This window comes from Chiloscyllium plagiosum, unplaced genomic scaffold (assembly GCF_037043375.1).
Source record: "Chiloscyllium plagiosum isolate Xiang-an unplaced genomic scaffold, Cpla_swu_hap1 HiC_scaffold_3, whole genome shotgun sequence".
Lineage (NCBI taxonomy): Eukaryota > Metazoa > Chordata > Chondrichthyes > Orectolobiformes > Hemiscylliidae > Chiloscyllium > Chiloscyllium plagiosum.
In genome coordinates, this window is record NW_028270141.1 from 113755741 (window position 1) to 113780031 (window position 24291).

A 24291-nucleotide genomic window follows, 5' to 3' on the forward strand; every position below is an offset into this window, starting at 1 on the left:
TGACTCTTGATGGAGGATGCTGCCAAATGCCACTGATCCTACAGGACATTCTTGAGCAGCTCTGGGCCTTGTGGAGGGTTTGGCTTCAGTCTGTACCACCTCAGCATGAGTGGCAACAGGCTGGGCTGGTTAACTGATGCACACTAATCGGGGGATTGGTGCTGCTGCAGTGCTGGTAACATCTACATTGTCACCCTAAAAGGAGAGTCAGTGCCACTCCCTCAGAGATACACTTCAGTAATTCTGGCATTGTGTAGGAGAACAGGCCGATGGATATTAGCCTTGATGTTGCATGGCTCCTATGAGCACTGTGAACATGATGGCAACAGTGTGAACCAGTGTGGCAGCAAACGTGAACTTCATCATCTCTATCCAGATTTCAGCTGCAGCAGTGAGAGTTTGGTCTTTTCTGTTTGTGCTGCAGTCAAAGCTGAGATACTGGCTCTCACCAGATGTTCCAAGTTTGGTCTTCTTGGACATCAGTTCACCCCTGGAAAGGATGGAACTCCAAGCTTTGTGCCAAGTTAGAAATGGGGACTTCAATGACTCAATCATAGAGAATAGGAGCAGGAGTAGGCTATTTGGCCCCTTGAGTCTGCTCTGCCATTCAAGATGACCATGGCTGATCATCCAATTACCCTCTTCCTGCTTTCACTCCATACCCTTTGATACCTTTAAACCTAAGAACTACATCTAACTCCATCTTGAAAATATTCAATGATTTGGTCTCAGCCATTCTGTGGAGAGAATTCTACAGACTTCCTACTCTATGGGTGAAGACATTTCTCCTGATCTCAGTCCTAAATAATCTGCCCCTTATCCTTGACAGTAACAATTCTATTCTAACAGGCTTGACAATACACCAAACAGATCAATAATGAAGTCCTTCAGTACACTATCTCATCAAAATCCATATCCAGTGCCATGTTACAGAACACTTCCGCAGCTTCATCTACCAATAAGGTGGTGAATACACTTTCTTTTCTCAGAGCTTAGCTGCAGCCCCCTCCTGCCCAATGACTCATCATATGTAGACCTCAACTTGAGCGAAAAGGTTGTAGCATATGAACATGCATATCAGGAGTGGGAATAGTTCTTCAGCCTCTCAGGCTGCTCCACCATTCAATAAGATCATGGCTAATTTGATTGTAACCTCAAATCTATTTGCCAGCCTCCCCTCTTAACCTTTCATCCTCTTACATAACAAAAAACTGCCCCCTCTGTTTTAGAAATATTCAAAGACTCTGCTTCTAACACATTTTCAAGGAGAGAATTCCAATGACTCATGATTGTCTGAGAAAAAAAATCACCGAAACTCTGGTTTAAATGGGAAATCCCTGATTTTTAAACAATGACCACTTGTTTAAGATTCTCCATAGGAGGAAAATTCCCCACTCTGTATTAACTCTGTTGAGATGCTTCAGGTATTTATGTTACAATCAAAACTACCTCATAATTTTCTAAACTCCAGCAGATACAAGCCTCACCTGTTTAACGTTCCCTCCTAACCTGCCCATTCCAGGGATTAATCTAATAATTCATCTCTGGACTGCCTCCAACATATGTCCAGCCTTCTCCAAACAAAGTGGTCACTACTGTACTCCAGATGTGGTCTCAGCAGGGTTCTGTATGTCTGAAACATATCTTCCCTACTTCTATATTTAAGTTCCCTTGAGATAAATGATAGCATTCTATTAGATTTCCTAATTACTTTCTGCAAATGCATTTTGCAATTCACTCATGAGGCCACTCAGGATAATGTCGGAGACACAACTATCTTCAGCTGCTTCCTCAATGATCTTTCCATCATTAAAAGGTCGGATGTGGGGATGTTTGCCAATGCTTACCCGATTTTCAGCACCATTTGTATCACCTCAAATACTGAACCAGACCATGCCCATATGCATCAAGATCTGGGCAATATCCCCACGCTTGGACCAACAAGTTCATACCACACAAATATCAGACAATGACTGTCCCAGCAAGAAAGAATACAATCATCATCCCTTGACTTTCAATGGCATTATCATGTCCCAATCTTCCGCTATCAATATCGTTGGGAGATCCAATCCAAAGCGCCACCGGACTTGTCATATAAACACAGTGGCTACAAGAGAAGGTATTCTGTGATGAGTAACTCATTCCCTGTTTCCCCAAAGCCTGTCCACCATCTACAAGGCAGATATCAGGGAGCTTGATGGAATACATTCCTCTTGGCTGATTGAATTCAGCTTCAACAATCCCCAGAGAGGAGTGAAACCAGCTTGATCAAAGCAGCCTATTTGATTGCCATCTTGTCCACTACCTTCAACATTCTCCCCTTCACCACCACACAGTAGCAGCAGTGTGTCCCATTTACAAAATATACTGCAGTATTTCACCAAGTCTCTTCTGAAAGCACATGACTTTTCCCACCAAGAAGGACATGGACAGGAGATGCTTGGGAATACCACCTTCTGCAACTTCCCTTCCACAGCCCAGACAGCATCCGGAGTTGGAAATATATCACTATGGTTTCAGAGGGAATGGGTAGGCAGCTCACTTGCTCCAAGGCAATTCGAGATTAACAGCCTTTCCAAAAATGTGCACATTCCATGAATAAATTAAAAACAAATTGGATCTTTGTGAGACTATAAACCAATACAGATCAGCAAGAACTGGGAAAGTGAGTGAGTGAAATAGAAATGGGCAGTTGTGCTTTGGATACTTGAACACTTCTGAAGAATAAACTGGAGGTCACTCAGGAATGTTTGAGTGTAGCTGAGCCTGTAGAACCATCAGTTTTGATTTTATTCTGCTTACCAGTAAAGCTATCAATTTTTCTTATTACCTTTACGACAGAAGGATTATTATTAGCGCTAATGATTTGAAAGCAGTACCATAATTTCAATCTCCAGCTTTCAATTCTTTGGTACCTACTTTATAACAGCCATAAACTACTGCATTTTTTCTGGCCCTTGACCGTAAGCAGTTTTATTCATATGGTCTTGAAGATGAAAGGAGTTTTAGGACTAGATCATTTGCCAATGACAGACAATGGCGATGAATTCAGGAATTAAAAAAAAAAGCCTGAAAGCCTCAACTAAATTATGTACACTGTAGGTTAAACTCACCAATCTCACAGTTCCACCAAGGAGACCTGTTTAAAAACAGCAGAGGTTGAATAATCATATTACAGCCTTAACACGTTTCAGAGCACTGCCTTCTGCTGGGTGAGTACAATTAGTGCTTTTAACCTAATATGAAAGGAAATATTATTATTGTTTAAAATGTCACAATCAGAATACTCAATCTTGCCATGTCTCAGTGATTGTTAAGAAATATCTGTATTTGTTCACAAGTGTAGCGGTGTTTCCTGCTTCTCTTGTCTGACTATACTACAACAACCTTGCAGTAAATTTGTTTTTTTTTCAGTACATCATAGAGTTGTGTTCTCCAGTTTTCACCATGGCTTATTTCAAGCAAAGAGTGTTATTCCTTATGATAGCTGTATAATTAGATTATAATCTATCAAATCAATCTGCCAAATCATCAGATTTACTGTTAGGTTTAACTGCTACAGAGTCATATTACTAATGCTAAGATTTATCATGCTACAGTACACTTGACTTTGACACAAAATGGTTCAGAGCACACTGAACAAAACAGGATCCTTAATTCCCAACAGATCGCAATTCCTCCCAAAAAAAAATTGATACTTGAGCAGCATTGTATACCACAGATGTCTTTGGCGAAAAACAAACCCGGAACTTGAAAATAATTTGCAAATTTCAGGGCATATGTTGCAAATTCATTGAACACAGCTCACATAGTAATGTTTTGTTTTGACTGCAACCACATTCTGTCTTGCCCAGTTTCTCATATAACTTGGGAACTGATATCAGAACTTCAGACAATAACTTCTGAAATATGAAACATGGGTGAAAAGATTATGGGATAATATACTGCATCAAGCATGTAAATTGCTATTGGAACATTTCTGCCATCCATTCCGTTTTGATATGGATAATGGATCAAAAGTTGCATCGATTTAAAAACTCAACTCATATCGTACTAAGTATTTGAAGGAAACTTGGAGACTGGCCTATTCATTTCAATTATCAGGTTTAAATGGTACATGCACCCATGGGCTATTGCAACTTACTTCTGCTTGTCAAATCTGCAAAAAAAAATCATTGTGAGCTAAAGTATAATTTACACATCTAATAAAGATGTCAAGCTGCCACTTTGAGAAGAATGAGAGGACATATTAAGGTTTAGGAAGAAGAGGCAGTTTTGCAGAATAATGGCAAATAACCTTGACAAAATATAAAATGAAGACATCAGGGTGAGACGTAATGATTGGGCAATGTATTAAGAGTTAGGAACCAAGGCAAGGACTTTCAATTTATGGTGTATGTGAAGGCAGTGATTCAGACTCAGATTTCAACCAGTGGATGACTTGTTTGACATTGGTTTTGTAGAGAGGAACATTTTGTTCTTTAGCATTAACATCAATAATGGCTTTGCTATGAATTGGATTTGATGTGCTTGCATAAACTGTCTACAAATTAAATAGAGATTTAAAAAAAACTGGTGTCAATGTTGAAAGTATTTTCATTGACCTATGTGCAGCACATTTTAGAACAAAATAAGTCTTTTATACCATCAGAGATATTTTTACAGCTTATTATTCTGTTAGTTACCATCGTTAATTACATTTAATGATAAATCTTATCATTATAATCACTTCATTTACTGCTTCATTGACAATATTTATTGACTCTGCTCATTTGAAAAGAAATGTATTTTCATAATTTCACATAATATTTGTTGAGCTCAGTCACCTTTTAAGTTGGAAAAAAAGATGGCATTATGAGTTGGAGAGCAGAAAAGAAAATAGAAGGAAAGAAATTTCAACTTGCATCCAAAGCAGAGTGAAAAAAGGATGCCCGATAAAGTTTACGCAAAGCAAATGGTTTTATGCCTCATTTGGGCAGAAAATTACAGGGGCCTAAATGATGTGGGCTAAATGCAAGAAGTGTGGTGGAATCACACAAGAAGAACAGCAAGGACAGTCTTGACACTCAGACTAACTCACTTCATCACTTCTGCAGGTTCTGGGTGTTGAGGCAGGACTCTCACTTGACAGCTGGAGGTTGCATATTTAAGGAATTATTGCTTACTTATGGCCTTATTAACTGTGGATCTCACCTCACTAATGGTCAGTTGCCCATCCAGTCACCCATCATGAGTAAAATACAGGCCGAGGATTCTCAACACGGATGTCTGGACAGATCCTGCCCACCACTACCTGCAAAGAGCCTCCGTGAAACTCAACAAGTAATTGCTTCCCAGGGCACACTCTGTGGGCACAAAATGAATACTGCCACTCCTCAGCAGCATCATGGTATCTCCTCGATTTACTTGGAGGAAGCATAGACCAGTGTTGCCAGGTACCCCAGCAGTTTGCATTGAAAGGATGCCACAATGACATTTTGCACACAAGGAGAGGCACAAGATTACACCAGGCTGCATCTCAAGGCTGCTCACTTGCTCTCTTAGAGCTCAGTCCTTTAGTGCTTACCTGGATGCTGTCAGCATTCCGACTTTGTCTGGCCTTTTTGCACAATCACATAACCAGGCAGCTTGTCTTGCTGGTCAGCAGTCCTCACTCCATAGGGCACACATCTTTCTGTGCAACAGTGCGCTCGATCAATGTTATACCAGCACCATGTGCTTATAGACAAACACACTGTATGCGCAGCAAGCAAGCTGCCATTTCTCACAGCATTAGGAGAATGGTACTCACTGAAACCAAACAGTCAGGGGTCTCTGGCACAATCAGCCAAATGCAGCCTCTGATATTAATACAGGGATTGATCATGCCCAGGTTTCCTATTGGCTGTTCTCAATCAGGGGTTTCAGGCTGAGAGTGAAGAGGAATGATAATTGCGAAGGTGGGTAACTGAAGTGGTGGGGGGATGGAGGTGATGGCAAAGCATGGATGGATGTGGGATAATGGGGGGAGAGGTGTGGGGTTTGTCCACAGTCAGGAGCACTCTGCCTTCAATGGGGGAAGAGAAATATACAGCCACACTGTGCATGGTCAAGGGAAGAATATTGAGCAGGGCTAATGTCAGTTCCCTGATGCCTGAAATACCCAGCACTATTTTGGTGCAGCATGGAAGTTAAATCCAGGGACATTATCTGGACAACATTCAATAGTTCTCTACTAACCTTCAATAACTCTGCAATAAAACTGATGTTCTTTCAGATCAGGGCTGATCTGCAATTCCTATCTAATTACTAGCCTTTTCTCCAAATTCTTTGATTACTTTCAACTTTTGCCTTTTAGCTTCCCCCACTCTCTGCATTCCTCAGTGATGACCACCTCAGCAGGGTGGGTTGGATGCACAATGGCACATTGAATCGGACAACAGTATATTAAGCCTCACTATTTTTGAGCAGAAACCATCCAATATCAGTTTCAAGTCAGGCAGATATGAGTAATGTCCCAAAGAAGGTCAGATTGACAAATGCGCCAAAGGAGGTAATTCAAAATGAATGGTTATGTAAAAGGGCAGCACGGTGGCTCAGTGGCTAGCACTGCTGTCTCGTAGCGCCAGGGAACCAGGTTCAATTCCAGCCTAGGGCAACTGTCTGTGTGGAGTTTGCACATTCTTCCCGTGGGTTTCTTCCGAGTGCTCCGGTTTCCTCCCAAAGTCCAAAGATGTGCAGGTTAGGTGAATTGGCCATGCTAAATTGCCCATAGTGTTAGGTGGATTAGTCAGGGGTAAATATAGGAGGGTAGGTTTCTCTTTGGAGGGTCGATGTGAACTTGTTGGGCCGAAGGGCTTGTTTCCATGCTGTAGAGATTAAGCCCCCACTGTCTGAAGTGGCCACTAGCTTAACGTGAAATTAAGAAGGGACTGCAGACAATGACAAAACAGTTCTGCTGTTCTTCCCGTTTCTAAGAAAAGCATTTTACCTCCAACTCTTGGTCCTTTGTTGACTCCATCTCCTACTGACCTATCCCTTTTAAGCCACACTTCTTCTGCCAGCCCAAGTTATGACCATCCCACCCCTTGGTGTCTCTGAGGCGATTGAGATCTTTGCCCTCAGACTGGGCTATTTACTCTTGTGGGCAGGTCACCCATCATTTGGTGGCAGTCACTTCATTGGTTGCTGCCCATAGTGTGTCACCCTGAGACCCACCCATTATCTGAAGCAGTGCCACCCTCCACTTCCACCCTTCAGGCCTTACTACAGACACTTCAGTAAAATCCTGGCCTTCATGTCTATCCCTTCCCACATGAAATTATCCAATTGAATTGAATTGCATTGAATTGAATTTATTGTCACATGTACTGAGGCACAGTGAAAAGCTTTGTCTTGTGAGCAGTACAGGCGGATCACATAGTTAAGTAGCATAGATAAGTAAATAATAGGTAAACAGTGGCAAATGCTAAGAGTTTGTGAGTCCATTCAGTATTCAAACAATAGGGTAGAAACTGTTACAAAAACAGCTGGTGCATGTGCTCAGGTTTCTGTACCTTCTCCTTGATTATACAGGTTGTATAAAAATATTGCCAGGGTGAGATAGATATTTGAGAATGCTGGCGGCCTTTCCTTAACAGTAGGCCTGATAGATAGATTCTATAAATGGGCTGTTGGCCTTTGTTATTGTCTGGGCTGAGTTCACCACTCTCTGTAACCTTCTCTGATCGTGAATGGTTCAGTTGCCATATCATGTAGTTATACATCCAGACAGAATGCTCTCGATGACACGCCTATAAAAGTTGGCAAGGGTATTCGCTGTCATGCCAAATTTTCTCAGCTGCCTGAGGAAGAAGAGGCGTTGTTGGATGCTTGTAACCAGTGCCTCCGCATAAAGAGTCCAAGAAAGCTTGTTATGGATGACCACTCCCAGGATCCTGACACTCTTCACTCATTCCAACTCTGTGTTGTTAATGTGTAGTGGGGCATTAGCAAAATCCCGCTGAAAGTCAATAATGAGTTCCTTGGTTTTGCCGGCATTAAGAGCTAAGCCATTCTCAGTATACCATTTTTCCCGGTCTTCCACCTCCCATCTGTAGTCTGTTTCGTCACCATCTGAGATTCGACCGACTATGGTGATGTCATCAGCAAACTTGTAAATGGCATTAGTCTGGTATATGGTGATGCAGTCATGGGTGTACAGTGAGTACAGTAGAGGGCTGAGTCTGCACCCCTGGGAGACTCCAGTGTTGAGTGTTAGTGATGATGAAATATTGTCCCCAGTCTTCACTGATTGTGGCCTGTGGGTCAGGAAACTGAGGATCCAGTTGCAGAGAGTGGGGCTTAGTCCGAGATCACTAAGTTTAGTAATCAGTCTCGAGAGGATAATAGTGTTGAAGGCTGAACTGTAGTCAATGAGTAGGATTCTTATGTAGCTGTTCTTGGTGTCAAGGTGTTCTAGGGAGGAGTGAAGGACAAGTGATATGGTATCTGATATGGCTCTATTGGTCCGATAGGCAAATTGGAGTGAGTCAAGGATAGTGGGGAGGCTGGAGTTGATTAATGCCATGACCAGCCTTTCAAAGCACCTCATGACCACCGAATTTAGGGCCACTGGGTGGTAATCATTGAGACATGCTGCATGAGCCTTCTTTGGCACAGGGATGATGTTGGCCCTCTGGAAATAGGCAGGTACAGTGGCCTGCTGCAGGGAGAGATTGAAGATGTTCGAGAAGACTTCTTCCAGTCGATGTGTGCATACTCTGAGTGCACAGCCTGATACTCCATCCGGTCCTATTGCTTTCCTTGTACAAAGGAAAACTGATCTGACCTCTGATCCAGTGACTGTTCAGATAGGTTCGTCAGGACTTGTCGGAATAGGTGTTACTTCTCCACCGAAATTCTGCTCACATCGAGCATAGAAGGCATTGAGATGATCCGGGAGGGATGTGTCATCGTCTGCTATCTTGTACTGTCTCTTTTTAGAACCTGTGATCTCATTCAGTCCTTGCCATAGTCGCTGGGTGTCTGTCTGTGTGTCTAGTTTGGATCGGTATTGGTCCTTGGCTGCCTTAATGGCTCAGTTTGACTGTCCCAGGAGATGGTGTTGCATCTGTGTGATTTGTGTGGCGAGGTGAGTGTGAGGGCTTTGGGTGGTTTGGTGTGGTGGCAGAGGGAAAGAGGATCTAAATGATCATAGTCCTGTTATTATTAATGTAAGATGGTTCTTGGCATTTTCCTTCTTGTCAGTGTAAGACATTTAACAAAATATTGTCCCAATAACAAGGCACAGCTTCCTACATTCACCCATGATCTTGACTCAAATTACATGCCGTGGCTTATGTGCTCTTACTTCAGGATAGGTAAACGTCATCACACAGGCCGTCAGCAATGCAAGTGGAAAGGATTCCTTCTGTAAATATGAATCTGATTTGTACATGTTATTTTGTCTGTTCCTTGGGGCTGCAGCAACAAATGTAGTTTTGCCTTTGGTGCTGTGCCAAATGCCATAGATTTCCAAACTTATTTTGAGTCGTTTGTTTTCCTTCTTGCACGGGAATCATCATTCACAGTGTTTGCATGAGCACATTTATGAAGGTAATAGGAACATGAGGCCAAAAGTGACCTCATGAATACAATACTCCATCCTTGCTTGGAAGATTTTCAAAGTTCACACCAGATGTAAAAGAAAGATCCAGGTCATGTGATGAGTAACAGTGAAAGACACTTGCGAAAAAATCGGCATTAAAGCACAAACAAAATGTAAGCAAGATGGAGTGGACACCGCCCACTTCGTCAACTGATACTGAAGATCCTCAGAATTCATAAAGTTTCCTGTCGCACAATCCAGAGCTGGAAAATTCAAAGCAACAATTTGATTTCTTTCAACCTTATTGCACCTGCTCCATTAATCCTTGCTGTGAATTACATGCAATCAATATCCTGAAGGCTACTTTCACTTGAAGTAGACAACAGGCAATAGACAGGTTAGTGATATTTAAAGGCTCGGGATACACTGCCATATAGCCAATGAGCTGTGGGCGGTGCCAAAACAGGCAGCTTGGCAGTTGACCGTCAGTGTTAGGGGGTAGGAGATATATTTTAGAGTTGTAGAGTCGTGGTGAGGGTGAAGGGGCCTAGTTCAGGCCAGCCCGTGATCACTATTTTTCGGTGGGCACTGTGAGAGATGCTGTGCTCCTTTGGCTTAAAACAGTATTCAGATGGTTTGTGAACAGCCTCCATGGTTAATCCCAGCACCTCATGCGAGTAAGGTTAGGAAAAAGATAGGGCAGATAAATCAATGGCTGATGAGATGCTTCAGCAGGCCGGGATTCAGATTTTTGGATTATTCAGATTCTTCTGTGCGGAAAAGGGATGGGATTCATCTGAACTGGAAGGGGACCAATATCCTGGTTGGGAGATTTGTTAGTGCTATTTGGGAGCATTTAAACTGGTAAGGACTACTGCTAAGTAGTAGTGAGAATAGAAAGACAGATGAGGATGATTCTGAATTTAAAAAGAGCAAATTAACTAGAAAGATAGACAAGAGGAAGTCAGAGAATGAGGTAACTGCTGAATTAAACTGCATTTATTTCAATGTAAAAGATTTTACAGGTGAGGCTGATGAACTCAGGTCTAGTATGGGAACATCATAACTATTACAGAAACATGGTTGAGGGAGAGTCAGGACTGGCAGCTCAATGGATGCCATAGGAAGGAAAGAAGGGGAGGCATGAGAGGAGGGAGTGTGGCATTTTTTATTAAGGAAAACACTACTGCTGTACTTAAAGAGAATACTTCTGAGAGAATGTCCAGTGAAACTATATAGGTGGAACTGAGAAATAAGAAGGGAATGATCACATTGATGGGATTGTACTTAAAGGTCATCAATAGTAAGCAAGAAGTTAAGGTACAAATACCTAAAGAGTTCTCAGATATATGTAAAAATAATAGCCATGACTTGGAGGTGCCGGTGTTGGACTGGAGTGGACAAAGTTAAAAATCACACAACACCAGGCTAGAGTCCAACAGGTTTATTTGGAGGCACTAGCTTTCAGGCCGCTGCTCCTTCATCACAACCACCTGATGAAGGAGCAGCGCTCTGAAAGCTAGTGCCTCCAAATAAACCGGTTGGACTGTCACCTGGTGTTATGTGATTTTAAAAAAATAATAGGGTTGTAATCGTAGGAGATTTTAACTTTCCAAGTATAAATTGTCACTCCGATAGTGTTAAGGGCTTGGATGGTGCTAAATATGTTCAAGAAAATTTACTTTATCAATAAGCTGATGTTTGTATAAGAGAAGGAGCAAACCTTGACCTTCTCTGGGGAAATAAGGCAGGGAAGTGACTGACGTATTACTGGAGGACCACTTTGGGACTAGGGATCATAATTCTATTAGTTTTAAAATAGTCATGGGAAAGGATAGGCCTTGTATAAAAGTTAAAATTCTTAATGGGAGTAAGACAAACTTTGATAGTATGAGACAAAAACTTTCAGCAGTTGACTGGAATAGATTTTTTGCAAGTAGGGATGGCTGGCAGTGGGAAGCTGTCACAATTGTGATAACAAGCATTCAGAGCCATTATGTTCCTGTTCGAGTGAAGGATAATCAATGAGGAGAAAGTGAGGACTACAGATGTTGGCGATGAAGGGCTTATGTTCGAAACATCGATTCTCCTGCTCCTCGGATGCTGTCTGACCGGCTGTGCTTTTCCAGCACCACACTCTTCGACCAGTGAAAGCTAAGGTTGGTAATAGTAGGGAAGAATGGATGAATAAAGATATTGAAGCTCTGATAAAGAAGAAGAAGGAGTCATATATTAAGTATAGACAATTGGGATATAGTGAACTTCTTGAAGAGTATAAGGGATATAAGGGCATTCTTAAGAGGGAAATCAGGAGGGCAAAAAGGGGATATGAGGTAGCCTTGGCAGATAAGGTTAAGGATAATCCAAAAAGATTCTGCAAGTACATTAAGAGCAAAACAGCAAATAGGGAGAGAATAGACCCCTTAATGATCAATGAATTTGTCTATACGTGGAACCACCGGAGATGGAAATGATAGTAAACAAATATTTTGCATCAGTGTTTACTGTGGAGAAAGAAATGGAGACTAAAGAACTCAGAGAAATACATATTGATACCTTAACTATTGATGTCAGAAGATGTAGAGCTGGAGGTCTTAAAAAACACAAAGGTGATAAATCTTTAGGACCTCATCAAATGTATCCCAGGACGTAGTGGGAAGTTGAGGAAGATATGGTGGGGCTTGTAGCAGAGATATTTATATCATCTACAGCCATGAGTGAGGTGCTGAATAATTGGAGAGTGGCCAATGTTGTGTGTTTATTTGAGAAAAGCTATAAGGAGAAGCCTGGGATCTATAGACCTATGAGTTTGGCATCAGTGGTGATTAAGTTGTTGGAGGGGATCCTGAGAAATGGGAGTTACATGCATCAGGAGAAGCAAGGAGTGATAGGGATAGTCAGCATAGCTTTGTGCATGGTAAATCATGTCTTATAAACTCTATTGAGTTTTTTGAGGATGTAACAAAAAACATTGATGAGGATAGAGTGGTAGACATGGTCTACATGGACTTTAGCAAAGCCTTTGACAAGGTTTCACTTGGTAGACTAATTAGTAAAGTTAGATCACATGGGATTGAAGGAAAATTTACCAATTGCATAAAATATTGGCCTGACATTTGAAGACAGAGGGTGGTGGTGGTGGAGTGTTGCTTTATGGACTGGAGGCTTGCAACCAGCAGTGTTCCACAGGGATCTGTGCTAGGTCCACTTTTGTTTGTAATTTATATGAACAATTAGGGTGAGAATTTAGAAGGCATGTATTGTAAATGTATGGATTACACCAAGATCAGTAGCATATTCAACAATGAAGAAGATTATCTAAGATTACAGAGGGATCTTGATCAATTGGGTCAATTGAGAGATGGAGTTTAATTTGGATAAATGCAAGGTATTGCATTTTGGTAAAATAAACAGTCTACATCATCTAGACTTGAAACATTAGCTTGGTCTCTGCCTACGGATACTGCCTGACCAATTGTGATTTCTAGCATTGTTTTGTTTTCAGTGCAGAATTCAGGGTCTGCAGTATTTTGCTCCTACATTGTGTTTAAAACGGACCTGATGGGCAACTTTTTCACACAGAGGGTGGTTCATGTATGGAATGAATTGCCAGAGGAAGTGGTAGATGCAGATACAGTTACAATATTGAAAAGACATTTGGATAGGTACAGGAATGGGAAATTTAGAGGCATAGGGACTAAGTTTAGGCAAGTGGAACTAGTTTAGTTTGGAAAACCTGGTCGGCATGAATGGGTTGGACCAAAGGGTCTGTTTCTGTGCTGTATGACCATATGACATGACTGCTTGACTGAACATCAGGATGAATATCGCAGGCCAGGCAGCATCCGAGGAGCAGGAGACAGTAGACAATAGACAATAGGTGCAGGAGTAGGCCATTCTGCCCTTCGAGCCTGCACCACCATTCAATGTGATCATGGCTGATCATCCTTAATCAGTATCCTGTTCCTGCCTTATCTCCATAACCCTTGATTCCACTATCCTTGAGAGCTCTATCCAACTCTTTCTTAAATGAATCCAGAGACTGGGCCTCCACTGCCGTCTGGGGCAGAGCATTCCACACAGCTACCTCTCTGGGTGAAGAAGTTTCTCCTCATCTCTGTCCTAAATGATCTACCCCGTATTTTTAAGCTGTGTCCTCTGGTTCGGCACTCACCCATCAGCAGAAACATGTTTCCTGCCTCCAGAGTGTCCAATCCTTTAATAAATCTTCTCTCCTATTGATCCTGGCACTGCTATCAATATCAATGAATCCTGAAGAAGGGCTTATGCCCGAAACGTTGATTCTCCTGCTCCTCGGATGCTGCCTGGCCTGCTGTGTTTTTCCAGCACCACACTTTTCAACTCTGGTCTCCAGCATCTGCAGTCCTCACTTTCTCCTATCAGGATGAATATGTCAAGTTTTCAAAATCTTGAATCTGAGAAGTGCAGAGTTTGTATAACAAACAGTAGTGTGAGTCACAATACCAGTTGCACACTGCTGTTTTATTACAAGCTGAATAAAATTGGTCTCCCAAACTCAACTCACAAGTTATGAATCTTGTAGAGGCATTCTAAGCTATTACTTATTCCAAATGTGAAATGAATTGAAGATAAGGTAGGATTTTCTTGTTCTTATGCTTCAAGCTATTGAGATTATTTTTTTATTCTTTCATAAATATCAGCAGTGCTGGCTGGGATTGCTTGTTCCTAATTGTCCTTGAGAAGGTAGCTGTGAGCCTGTTTTGTGAGCTGCAGGAGTCCATGTGACTGCATGAGAAATGTATATGGCCAATTTCTTCCAATATTTCTGCTTTTAATGAAGGGAAGGTTTTACCATCTTGCCTGATTGCTTTGTGTTGTTCACTGTGCTCGTTGCTCCAGAAGCAAGAAAAGAAAAAGATCAACCCAGATTTGTATAGTGGTGCTATATTGTGTAATGTGGTACAGAGCTCAAGCATTCAGGAATTCTAAACATGCCAAGAATGACAATGATATTGATAGAAGTGCCAGGATCAATAGGAGAGAAGATTTGACATTGTAAACTTTGGTGCAAAGTGGATTAATGTGAAAATAGTGGAAATCTAATGATTGTGACAGGAGCCTGGCCCACTGGCCTGAGATTCACAGGCAACTCCAGTTTAATGATTTCTAAAAACCCCAGATGGGATTAAGCAGGTCATGCCTGCCGTGAGCATTCAAGATAAAGATCCCAATCAGAGGTCCAACAGTTCCTCAAACTCAATGACAGGACAGGCAGCGGCTGTTTGCAAGAGGCCTGGGACAAAGACTGACCGTGATGACTCCAGAGCTGGGCAACCTGATTGGGGAGGCCCCAGCAATAGGAGAACAGGGAAGTTGGTGTGAATGAAATGACAATAATTCCCATTGGTTTGGCTATTAGTATGAGGTGTTGGAACATGAAGAGTACCCACCCTCAATCCATCAACAGGGTTTACGTGGCTACATATATCCTCTCCCACCTCCCAAAGCATTGGCTGAGGGAGCACCATAATGTTGGAGGGTTAATACTGAGGGAGACCCACACTGTTGAAGGGTTAGTGCTGAAGGAGTGCCATACTTTGGAGGATCGGCACTGAGGGAGCGCCGCACTGTTGGAGCGTCAGCACTGAGGGAGCATCGCACTGTTGGAGGGTCAGCCACACTGTTAGAGGGTCAGCCACATTGTTGGAGGGTCAGCGCTAGGGGTGTGCCGCACTGTCAAAGGGTCAGTGCTGAGGGAGCGCTGTACTGTCAGAGAGTCAGAGTTGATGAAGTGTTGCACTGTTGAAGGATCAGCGCTGAGAGAACGATGCACTGTCAGAGGGTCAGTGCTGAGTGTGTGCTGCTCTATCAGAAGGTCAGTGCTGAGGGTGTGCTACACTGTCAGAAGGTCAGCGCTGATGAAGTCTCACACTGTTGAACAGTCAGTGCTAAGAGGGTGCCGCACTGTCAAAGGGTCAGTACTGAGAGAGTGGTGCACTGTCAGAGGGTCAGTACTGAGGGAGTGCTACATTGTCGGAGGTGCTATCTTATGAGACATTAAATGTGAGACCCTGTTTGCCCTTTCAGGGCTTGGGCAGTGGGGGTCATAGATCGCACAGCCACTTTTGGAAGACGTGCAGGGGGACTATTCCCTCAGGGTTCTGAGGCCAATATTTATCCCTCAATCAACATGACTGGAAATGGATGACCTGGGTCATTCTTACTTTACTGTTTGTGAGCTTACTCTGTGCAAATTGGCTGCCAGACTTCTTGCATTATATCAGTGATGACACTTCAAACAGAATGTTTTTATTGACTCTGAAATTCCTAGGATATCCTGAGATGGTGAAAGTTGTTGTCTACACTGACTGGCACCTTCCTGTGGTTCTCCTGCCAGTCTTTGTCATTTGGGGGTGGGGGGGTGGGTGTTGGGGGGGTGGAGGGAGGGGAGGGGGAAGTATAAAGGGAGTTTGAGAGCTGAGACAGCAAGACATCAGTGGGCTGTTGGAATCTGGGCATATCCAGATTGTCAATCTTGACTTTGACCCTATCCAGCCTTCACTGCAGAGGTGCCCTGAGTGATTAGTAACCATAGAAATGTGACTCAGCTGGGAGCCACAGGTACAGAATGAAGGTGTTCTACCTAACTTATAGCACATCAGCAAGGGCAGGCCCATAAGGTAATAGGATTTAGAAACAGAATTAGGCCATTCAGCCCATCATCTGCTCCACCATTCTGTTTCTCAGTCTCATTCTCTTGCTTGTTCCCTATAACCCTCGCTCGCCTTACTAATCAAGAACCTATCTATATCTGTATTAAAGATACTCAATGACTTGGCCTCCCCAGCATTCTGCAGCAATATACTCTACAGATTAACCACCCTCTAGCTTAAGAAATTCCTTCTCATCTTGGTTTTAAAGGGTCGACTCTTTACTCTGAGACTGTGCCCTTTAGGCCTAATCTATCCTACCAGTGGAAACATCTTCTCCACGTCTACTCTATCCAGACCTCTCACTATTCTTTAGTTTCAATGAAATCATCCTTCAAAACTCCACTGAGTACAGACCCAGAGTCCTCAACTGTTCCTAATATGACCCACCTTTATCGCCCTAGAATAAGTTGCCAAGGATATAGGAGGCTGTCCTCAATCTTCCAACCCCTGAGAATGAAGTGAGTTGAAAAAACAATCATGTGTCTAATGCAGACTTTCTCACTTGAATAAGTGACCTACTCCAACCCCACCTCTGCCATCCAGCTTGCTTTGAGTAGGCTTAAGAAGTCACACACTTAGTTTCTGCTGAATCTCAAGGTTCCTCTAGACAGTGGTGTAAATGAGTTGCAATCTTCAAAACTAAAATTTGTACAATGATTAATTTCCTAGCAATCTACTTACTTGGTATCTTGACAGTTAGTACAGGTATCCATTCTCAACAACAAATCCACTGACAGCCTCAGTGTTTGGCCATTTCTGGTATTTGATTCGCTGATAGTTACAATGTGATGTGCCTATAGGGTCTGGTGAATCAGGCTGAAATCTCTGCTCTGCTCAGTAATTTTGTTGGCTTTATTTATTAATGTCATTTGATTCCATGAATGTTTTGTTGGTCTTCTTCCTTACTGTTCTTGATTTTCCCAGACAACTGAAACAATATGATGGTTTACTGATTAGCACAGTTTTTGCTCATACAGGAACATCTTGAATTCAATATTTAAAGTTGAAAATGCAAATTTTGTTTTTGTAAACTTGTTTTCAAGAATTGTCATCAGAAGGTTAAGGATATTAAAAGTAAAGCTTATCTGATGTGGTCCCAAATTACTTAATAATGCAATTTCCTTTTTGACCAAGGATCTCACCTTATCACTTTTCTGGATGCAATAAAGTTTGTATTTGTTTACATAGGTGGCCAACAATGTAACATTGTTATCCATATAACTTCTATTCAGTGATATGATCCACCCTCACAACATTATTTAATATGTGGCTAACATATAAAATGCAAAGGAGAAATAATTTTAAAAAGAACTGGCAGTACTAAATGATTCAAAATCCTTGTGTATCTGTTCCTGAGAATTGCAGAATTTATTATTTTGCAGGGTTATGTGGCTGAGTCTTTGTTTTGCAAGGTTGCCTGAAAGGGTTGGGTGATCTGGCCTATTTGTCTGTTGTATGGTTGACGTAAAAGTGCATCAAAATGTTCTGCTTTCTCATTTTAACTTACTTTTCCAATGTATAACCTTTGGAATTTGCCACACTGATCTGCATTCGATGCCAAAATGGGAGAACTTTGAACCTCAGAGGTGCTTTCCTGAAACTGTTTCCCGAAACATGCAAATCACGATCATTTTTCAACAGTAGGATCCCATTAAGACAAAATTCCAGTATAAAGTGCAAATCATGTCCCATGCATGTTCAAGCCTGCAGTAGCAGGTGTTGAGTGGTCTATGATCAAGGTTTCTGACAGAGGTAATTGAATACTGCTCAAAAGGCTCATTTTAAAAATTTTACTTTGCACACCTCTAGGTTCTCCCACTCTGGACCTGCATTTTCTGGCTATTTTTAAAAGCTGACAGGATTTCTCACCCTTTGCAGCTATTATTTGCGAAATGGTGACCATTTTGTAGCTCACGGGTTCTGTTTAAAAAGAATCCTGAAGCTGTCAGTCACCTGACATTTTGGGGATTTGGGTGGTAGTTAGATTTCTCAGTGCAAACTGAGATCTATTTTCCTGATGAAGGAAAACATCACTGATGGTAAGGGACAGGCAAATTCACTTAAACTGAAAATAAAAATTGGAGTAAATAATTAAAATGTCTTTCCCGTGAAAGGAAACAGTCCCACTTGTGTCAATCAGCAAGCAGCCTGCTGGAGATCTATTCCTTCAGCTTCTGTCCCTGTTGAGAATCAACTGCTTAATGGTGTTGTTTCATTCCAAGTGACATGCAGAACTAGGAAGGGTGCCAATCCCTGCTAAGTGTGTGGGCAGGCAGCCAAAGTCAGGATTTGTTGGAAACATAATCTAATGGGGTTATTTTCCAATTGGGAAAAACTGGAAAAATAATAATATATCTGAAATTGGCAGGTCATGAATACGTTCCTTCTGTAATTGGCAAAAAATAACTTTAGAGCTTTTCAGGGAGGAGATATTTTGAAAGGATTTTTGTTTCTAATTTTTTTTTTACATTTATGAAAGGTCTCCCCAGAGTAGTATTTGCCTGTAAATTAAAATTGCAAAATTTGTGGTGTATTCAATCGAGTGCAAGAAAGCTAGTACAATATCTGAAACAAAAACAGAAAGTGCTGGAGAAACTTAGAAGGTCTTGCAGGGCCTATTACGAGAAAAACAGAGTTAACGTTTCGAATCCAGTGACCCTTCTTCAGATGTGCAGGCTGCAAATAGAAACATAAATAGAAACAAAACAAAAAGAAGAGTAGACCTTTCAGCCCCTCAAGCTTACTTTGCCATGACTGACCGTCCAACACAGTATCCTGTTCCTACTTTCTCCCCAGTCCTTTTGTCCCCTTTAGCCTTAAGAACAAGATCTAACTCCTTCTTGAAAACATTTAATATTTTGGCCTCAAATTCAATTTGAAAATGAAAATTACACAAACTCACCACACTCTAGATGAAGCTTTTTCCTAGATCTCAGTGCTAAATGTGTGTTGTAATATATGGTAATATGCTTGTCAAAGCTGAATATCTGGAAGTGTGTGGAAAATTAGTGATGCAGATGTGAGACTGACAGCAGTATAAAGTATGTAAAGGTTGTTTGCAATATGGGAATGTTGGACATGGATCCTGACTGTTAGAGATTGTTAATGAGCAATTGTTGGGTGTGTTTAGGAGATTGAATATTGTGTGAGATTGGTTGTGTGAGATGGCATTTGAACATGCATTTACTTGCTGTCCACTCGTGGGGCCATTGAACTTTCCTTGATACTGGAGCTAGGTCTTCAGGACCAAGTCCTTGGATTGACCTCTGAGGTTATATGATACTATCCCCTTCATTCTCTAAGCCTGGAGAAATTCCTGGACTCCTGTCAAAAACAGACCTCCTCCTTTGCTAAGAACTAAGTGCTCTCTCTGGCCCATCATTTTATTTCTCACACTGTTCCTGTTCATATCGGCTATAGTTTTAACCCATGTTAGCTTCAGATGAGCATGGGGCCCGTGCTGAGTAAGTATCTAGCTGATAGTACATTTAGTTCTGGCATGTATGTCCCAATGATGGAAATGAGTGGGCACTAGATTTAAACATTCTGTGTGCTGCCTCCTTCATCTCAGGTGGGCGCAAGATAATCATGCCCAGTAATCCCTAAGCACACAAACAGATTTGAACAATGTATTTTTAATGTAAAGAAACAAAAATATTGCTTCAGAGGATACTGTACACTGAATAATCTTAATCAGCTTCATTATTATTACTTGAGCAATTTATCTGATCTAGATTAATTACTGTCACAGCTTAATGAAGCTTAGGAGCAGTTGACCTGTGCAAGTGTTGATGCGGTCTTGATTGTAATTAAATGATAGAAAAGATTAAATTGAGGGAAATCAGTTGTAAGCTACAGCTATCATCTAAATTATCAATTATCAAATATTAATGATTGTATGGTCTTAATAAGTCACACAGGTTTACAATGCTTTCTATCCATTTGCCGAATATTAATGCAGCTCATTCCTGTTAAATTATGGTATTTCTAAATCCAATGTACGATTTTGATATGATTAACTCCAGTTTTTGTTTTGCCATTTTCTGGTCATAGCTTTTATATTTGAAGCTAGCCACAATAACCTTGTCCCTGAACAGTTCCATTTGAACAAAAAGCAGTTGTAAGGCAAAAGCTTATCAGCCATGATTGAATAGCTGAGCCAAAAGTCTTTGATAGAGGATAGTTTGAATTAGTTTTTTGAGAAAATTCATTTGTGGGATGTGGATGTTGCCGGCTGGCCAGCATTTATTGCCTAGCGCTAGTTGCCCTTGAGAAGGTAGTGGTGAGCTGCCTTGAACCACTGCAGTCCACATGCTGTAAATTGGCAATGCCCTTAGGGAGGGAATTCCAGGGAAGGGAAATATTTCGGGAAGGGAAATGTTCCAGGAAGGGAAATATTTATTATTGAATTGGGCCATGCATTCTTATAAAGAATATTAATTGCTTGCAAAATAAGAACATTAAATGTAATGGAAAACAGGCAAGACAGTGGACTTAGACAAATGTATAACAGATGCCGTCAATGTAGACATGATTGACAATCAGCTTACTGATGTTATGCATAAGAAGAACACATTTTAATATGGTAACTGCTGTCTATGGGAATGTGTGCATACATGCTAACCTAAGAAAAGCTGATCAACTGCTTCAAAATGATGGGTGTAGCCATTCGAAAAATAAATGTAATCACAAACTAATAGTTTTGTGAAAGAGAAGTCACTTTAACCAATTCTTGCAATTGCTTGGTGAAGCAACGTATGTGGATAAAGAAGAACCAATGGATGTACTTCATTTAGATTTCCAGAAGACATTCGTTTTGGTGTTTTGGTCAAGGGCTATTGTGAAAATAAAGCTCATGGTTTAAGCAATAATATGCTGACAAGGACCACAGATTAGAGTCGAGAGTGTGGTGCTGGAAAAGCACAGCAGGAGAATCGACGTTATGGGCAAAAACTCTTCATCAGAAATGAGGACAGATTGTTTAGGAAACAGAAAGTAAATAGTAAGCATTAAAAAATCCCTTTCTGCTTGCCAAGGTGCAATGGATGGTATGCCACAAGATCAATGTTAGGTCTTCAATATTTTTCAATTTCTACAAATTTCTCGCATGCAATGATCAAAGGGATGAAATGACCAAAGGTATAGTTGCTAGATTTGCTGATGAGGTAAACTTAGTGGGAAAGCAAGTTGTGAAGAGGACTTTAGAAGGCTTTAATGAACTATAGATAGATTAAATTAATAGGCAAATAGCTGTAAAATAGAGTATAATATAAAAAATATCCACTTTGGCACGCTGAGTAAAAATTAATAATATAATCTAAATGGTGAGGGATCGCAGAGCTCTGATATGCAGAGGGATCTGGGTGTACTAGTGCATGAATCACAAAATGTCAGCATGCAGGTAGAGCAAGTAATTGGAAACATTATTGTTTATCACAAGTGGAATAAAATTCAAAAGTATGGAGGCTACATTTCAGTTATGCAGGGCATTTGCAAGTCATCATGTTTAGTGTTCGATACAGTACTGATCATTTAATTTAAGGATGAATGTAAATGTGTTGGAAGCAATTCAGAGATTTATTAGACTAATATCTGGAATGGATAGACTGTCAGATGATGAACGTTTGGACAGATTTGTGTCTATTGGAGTTTAGAAGAGTAGAATGACGTGATTGAAATATATAGTACTTGATGACGTAGTGAATATGGAGAACATGGTTCCTCTTTTGGGAGAATCTAGATCTAGGGGTCACTGTTTCAAAATAAGAGGTCACTCAGGTAAAATAGAGATGGTGATAATTTTTTTTCGGTAGAAAACAAATTTAAGGCAGAGGTGGATAGTTTATTGATAAGGGTGGGATGTTGATGGGAAGGCAAGAATTTGGATTAATCAGATCAACCATATCTTAGTGACTAGTGAAGCAGGTTCAAGGGCCTAAGTGGCTTATTCCTTCTCCTAATTTATAAGTTTGTGGCAACAACACACAAGGAACCCTGGACAAATGTAGACTCTATACCACACAGTTGCATTGAAAGGGAAGTTGGCCTTGTGAGTCACCATTTCAACAGTGGGTATACTCAATGCTTCATCATTTCCAAAGCAAACCATGATGGAAAAACATTGAAGGTTTTCCTACACCTCTTATAGTGAAATTAAGGTTCTTTTGGAAATCATGGAATCCCTACAGTGTGGAAGCAGGCATTCAGCCTATCAAGTCAACACTGACTCTCCAGCCAGATCCACCCCCTACTCTATCCTTGTAACCCTGCATTTCCCAAGGTTAATCCACCTAGCCTGCAGATCTTTGGTCTGTGGGAGGAAAGCTGATCACCTGGAGGAAACCCATGCAAACATTGGGAGAATGTGTAAACTCCACACGACAGTCGCTCAAGGGTGGAATTGAACCTGTGTCCTGGTGCTGTAAGGCAGCAGTGTTAACTACTAAGTTACTGTGCCAACCTAACCACTTGGCCAACATGCTGCCCAATTTATTGGTCTTGACATTGCTAAACTGAGCTGTTGAATTTATTTAAGTTTATTTAAGATAATAGTTCCAGCATTTAAAGACTGAAGCTCATGGAGATTTAGTCTTCATGTGCCCTTACCACAAGATTCACACCATGATTCCCATTTTAATTTGGAATTCTTTTCCCAGCATTCTCAGATTTGACCCTTCTCCCAGCGAACACAGTTCAAGTCAGCCTGCTCCACCTTCACCTCTGCAAGTTAAGCTGGCACCATTCTCCAGCAGTTCAAATGGCATGATTGTTCATCATTGAGATTAGCACATTGTTAGTGGTAGTTATGTTGGTGCAGACTTTCAAGGCCTATTCTGCACTATATGAATCTATGAATCTAAGAATTTTATTCTCTGCTCTTACATACTCCTGCGACTTTCCTTTCCTTGTCTTTGAAATATTCTAGATCAGTGGTGCTGGAAGAGCACAGCAATTCAGGCAGCATCCGAGGACAGGCAAAATCGACGTTTCGGGCAAAAGCCCTTCATCAGGAATAAAGGCAGAGAGCCTGAAGCGTGGAGAGATAAGCTAGAGGAGGGTGGGGGTGGGGAGAGAGTGGCATAGAGTACAATAGGTCAGTGGGGAAGGAGATGAAGGTGATAGGTCAGGGAGGAGAGGGTGGAGTGGATAGGTGGAAAAGGAGTTGGGCAGGTCGGACAAGTCCGGACAGGTCAAGGGGACAGTGCGGAGCTGCAAGTTTGAAACTAGGGTGAGGTGGGGGAAGGGGAAATGAGGAAACTGTTGAAGTCCACATTGATGCCCTGGGGTTGAAGTGTTCCGAGGCGGAAGATGAGGCATTCTTCCTCCAGGCGTCTGGTGGTGAGGGAGCGGCGGTGGAGGAGGCCCAGCACCTCCATATCCTCGGCAGAGTGGGAGGGGGAGTTGAAATGTTGAACCACTGGGCGATTTGGTTGATTGGTGCGGGTGTCTCGGAGATGTTCCCTAAAGCGCTCTGCTAGGAGGCGCCCAGTCTCCCCAATGTAGAGGAGACCGCATCGGGAGCAACGGATACTATAGATGATATTAGTGGATGTGCAGGTAAAACTTTGATGGATGTGGAAAGCTCCTTTGGGGCCTTGGATAGAGGTGAGGGAGGAGGTGTGGGCGCAGGTTTTACAGTTCCTGCGGTGGCAGGGGAAAGTGCCAGGATGGGAGGGTGGGTCGTAGGGGGGCGTGGACCTGACCAGGTAGTCACGGAGGGAACGGTCTTTACGGAAGGTGGAGAGGGGTGGGGAGGGAAATATATCCCTGGTGGTGGGGTCTGTTTGGAGGTGGCGGAAATGTCGGCGGATGATTTGGTTTATGCGAAGGTTGGTAGGATGGAAGGTGAGCACCAGGGGCGTTCTGTCCTTGTTGCGGTTGGAGGGGTTGGGTCTGAGGGCGGAGGTGCGGGATGTGGATGAGATGCGTTGGAGGGCATCTTTAACCACGTGGGAAGGGAAATTGCGGTCTCTAAAGAAGGAGGCCATCTGGTGTGTTCTATGGTGGAACCGCTCCTCCTGGGAGCAG